This window comes from Heterocephalus glaber, unplaced genomic scaffold (assembly GCF_053883595.1).
Source record: "Heterocephalus glaber isolate CG9 unplaced genomic scaffold, H.glaber_assembly_v1.0 deba00000122, whole genome shotgun sequence".
NCBI classification, from domain to species: Eukaryota; Metazoa; Chordata; class Mammalia; order Rodentia; family Bathyergidae; genus Heterocephalus; species Heterocephalus glaber.
The window spans coordinates 39151644-39156056 of record NW_028258138.1 but is presented as its reverse complement, the minus strand read 5'-3'; the positions used below and the strand labels follow the sequence as shown (position 1 = coordinate 39156056).

Genomic DNA, 4413 nt, shown 5'->3' with positions numbered 1-4413 from the left:
TCTTTCTCTCTCTCTCTCTGGTTCTCTTGCTTTCTTTCTTCTTCCAGTGAGCAGAGTTCTTCTGTTATGTGCCTTTGACATGATATTTCTAACTTGGAGTCGTTAACAATGGACTGAAACTCCTGAAACCCTGATCCAAATTAAATCCTTCCTCCTTTAAGTTGTATATATAAGGCATTTTGTCCCATTCACCAGAAGCTGACTGATACATCTCATGAATAAAATTAGTGCCCCTAGGTAAGTAGTCCCAGAGAACTACCTTTTCTCTTTCATCATGAAAGGACTTGGGCAAGAGGTAGCTCATATGAACAAGGACACAGGCCCCAGACAGACATTGAATCTTCCATTATTTTGGTCTTAGACTCGTCAACTTTCAGAACTGTGAGAGTTATATTTCTATTGTTTATAAGCTATGGAGCTAAAGATATTTTACTATAATAGCCTGAGCAATTAAGGCATTATCTTAAGTCACTTGAAAGTAAAGTGATATAAAATATGTGCTATGATTTATTTTATTACTTTCCCATTAGTACATTAGTACATTTTCATATAAACAAATAATTTCTCCAATAAAACTGATACAGTGGTGTAAATTTTCATGTTTTGCCAGATAAATAAATAATGAACTTGTATTTAGAAATACTTCAAGTAAAAATTATATGAGAGAATTTATGAACATTCATTGTCATTTTGTAGAATCTTTTAATGTTATTATAGTATATTTAAGACTTCTTGTCCTAGAATATATAACAGTTTAAACTTTAACTTTGTTGATGAGTAGGCTCCATTTTTAACATATTTGAATAGATACTAGAAATAAGGTAGGAAATTTGTAAGTTATTAAACTACAAAGTAAGTGTGAGACAAAGGGGAGGAAATGTATAATGTATTGGCGGAATTAACAGTTTAATGAAAAATATAATAAAATACTAAATACTAAAGTATACACTGGAGAGTAAGAATAGTAAAAAATCACAAATCTCTGGAGTTTTTTTGTTTGTTTGTTTTGGTACCAAGGATCGAACTCGGGACCTTGCACTTGCAAGGCAGGCAGTGGAACCACTGAGCTAAATCCCTAGCCCTGGAATTTTAAAACTAAGTTAAATTAGTTCATTTTATTTTAACTGATATATGAAAATATAAGTATTATACATATTAATAAGAAATCATGTGATATTTTGATACTTTTACACTTGTATAAACTTTAAATCATGTTAAGCATATCCATAAGCATTTATCATTTGTTATGGTATAAATATTCAAAATCATTTCTTTCATCTCTTTGGAATCTACAGTACATTATTACCACCCAAACTTACTGTACAATGTCACACAAAACTCCTTGCTTCTATCTAACTGTAATATAATATACACTGATTAAACTTACCCGTCCATCCCTCTTTTCTACTCTACCCAGGCTCTGATAACCATCATTGTACATTCAATTTTTATGAATATCAACATTTTTAGATTCAATATATGACTGATATTTTGTGGTACTTGTCTCTTTATGTCTAGCTTATTTAACATGATATAATGACTTTTTTTCACAATGGGTTTGCCTCAAGAGCACAGATGTAGTGAAAACTCTCACTAAATCAAAGCCATCATGGGAAAGGAGAAGACACATATCAATATCATAATCATCAGGCCCATGGATTTGGGCAAGTGTGCTGCTACCAGTTATCTTTTCTGCAAATGTTGTGGCATCGACAAAAGAACCATTTTTAAATTTTGAGAAGGAGGATGGTGAGATGGGGAAGATTCCTTCAAGAACACCTGAGTCTTAGATAAACTGAAAGCCAAGCATAAGCATAGTATCACCATTGACATCTCCCTGTGGAAATTTGAGACCAGCAAGTATTAGGTGACTATCATTGATGCTCCAGGACAGAGAGACTTTATCAAAAACATGATTTCAGGCACTCAGGCTGACTGTGCTGTCCTGACTGTTGCTGCTGGTGTTGGTGAATTTGAAGCTGGTATCTCCAAGAATGGGCAGACCCATGAGCATGCCCTTCTGGCTTACATGCTGGGTATGAAACAACTAATTGTTAGTGTTAAACAAATGGATTCCACTGAGCCAGCCTACAGCCAGAAAAGATACAAGGAGATTGTTAAGTCAGCATTTACATTAAAAAAAAATGGCTACAACCCTGACACAGTAGCTTCTGTGCCAATTTCTGGCTGGAATGGTGACAACATGCTGGAGCCAAGTGCTAACATGCCTTGGTTCAAGGGATGAAAGGTCACTCATAAAGATGACAATGACAGTAGAACCATGCTGCTTGAAGCTTTGGATTGCATCCCGCCATCCACTAACCCAACTGACAAGCCTTTGAGGGCCTCCAAGATGTCTACAAAATTGGTGGTATTGGAACCATCCCTGTGGGCCAAGTGGAGACTTGTATTCTCAAACTTGGCATGATGGTCACCTTTGGACCAGTCAATGTCACAACTGAAGTAAACTCTGTTGAAATGCACCATGAGGGTTCAAATGAAGCTCTTCCTGGAAACAATGTGGGCTTCAACATCAAGAACATGTCTGTCAGGGCCAGGGATTTAGCTCAGTGGTTCCAGCGCCTGCCTCAAAAGTGCAAGGTCCTGAGTTCAATCTCCGGTTCCAAAAAGAAAAAAAAAAAAAATAGGAACGTGTCTGTCAAAGATGTTCAACATGGCAATGTTGCTAGTTGTGGGAAATGGTAGAATTCAGCTATCTAGTTGTAAGAATAGATCACAAGAAGTTTGTTAACTAAGAGAATTAAGTCATTTCTGGGAAATTCCACAAGTCTGTTTGTTAAAAGAATGTCAAAAACCTTTGAGACCTTGTAAAAGTCTCACAGGAGAAAAACAGGTTTTCCTAGTTTTCTTATTTACCATTTTTCAGGATCAGAGGACTGTGACCCAATGACTCTATGGGTGGTAAGAGAGATAAGACTAACTATGCACATCTGTGATGTTTATGGTGGGCCGGTGTGCTTGATTTTGGCTGAAATCATTCTGCTCTCTTGATACTATCTGATAAGAAGAGGGCTGCAGTGTGCTCTTTGATTTACAGGATTGGTGAATGGAAACAGGGGACTTGTGAATTCTCCTGTAGCTTTTATGAGTCACTTAAAGTCACTGGTTATCATCAGAGGTTAAAAATCAGAAAGACAATAACCAGAATAACTAAGCTGCTTTCCTACATGTATAAAAGGCTTGCTTCTTTCCTTTGTGATTGTTGAATAGTGCCAGAAGAATTAAACTGCTGTTTGTCCCCCAGGCTGTCTCCTTTTCTTTCTTTAAAAGTCGGTGCTTTCCAGGGTTCCAGGTCTCCCTCAAGAGAGACCTTTATTAAAAATAAAAATCAACAGCTAGTGACAGCAAAAATGACCCACCAATAGAAGCAACTGGTTTTAGTGCTCAGATGATTATCCTGAACCATCCAGGCCTGATCAGTGCTGGCTACGCTCCTGTACTGGATTGCACACAGCTCACATCACTTACAAGTTTGCTGAGCTGAAAGAAAAGATTGATCACTGGTCTGGTAAGAAGCTGGAAGATGTCTCCAAGTTCTTGAAATCTGGTGAGGCTGCCACCATTGACATGGTTCCAGGCAAGCCCATGTGTGTCAAGAGCTTCTCTGACTTTCCACCTCTGGGTCGTTTCATTGTTCATGATATGAGACAGACAGTTGCTGTGGGTGTCATCAAAGCAGTGGATGAGAAGGCTGCTTGAGCTGGCAAGGTCACCAAGTCGGCCCAGAAAACTCAGAAGGCTAAATGAATAATACCCCTAACACCTGCCACCCCAGTCTTAATCAGTGGTGGAAGACCTGTCTCAGAAGTGTTTCTCCAAATTGGCCATCTAAGTTTAATAGTAAAAGACTGGTTAATGATAACAATGCATCCTAAAATCTTTAGAAGGAAAGGAGAATATTTTGTGGACCATTTGTGTGTGTGAGTGTGTGGCAATTTTAAGTTATTAGTTTTTAAAATCAACACTTTTTAATGGAAACAACTTGGCCAAAAATCTGTCACAGAATTTTGAGACCCATTAAAACAAAGTGGAATGAGGAGAGAAAAAAACATGATATAATGACCTCTAGTTCCATCTGTGTGGTCCCAAATAACAAGATTTTATTCTTTTTTATGGTTGAATAATATTCCATGGTGTATATGTACCACATTTTCTTCAGCCATGGAGACTTAGGTAAATGAATACTTAGGTTGCTAATCTTTCTTAGTTATTATTGTGACTAATGTTGCATTGAACATGGAGCATATTGATGTCTCTTGACATATTTATTGATTTCTTTTCCTTTGGTTGTATAGAGGGATTGCTGGATCCAGCAATAGTTCATTTTTATTTTTGAGAAACTTACATATGACTTTCCATAGTAGTTATACTAACTCACATTCCTACCAACAG

At 37.1% G+C, this 4413-nt stretch overlaps 1 pseudogene; it reads left to right on the top strand.

The window, feature by feature from the left end:
• The first annotated feature begins 1823 nt into the window (after positions 1–1823).
• On the top strand, positions 1824–3768 carry LOC101716087 (elongation factor 1-alpha 1-like; annotated as a pseudogene).
• The last annotated feature ends 645 nt before the right edge of the window (positions 3769–4413 follow it).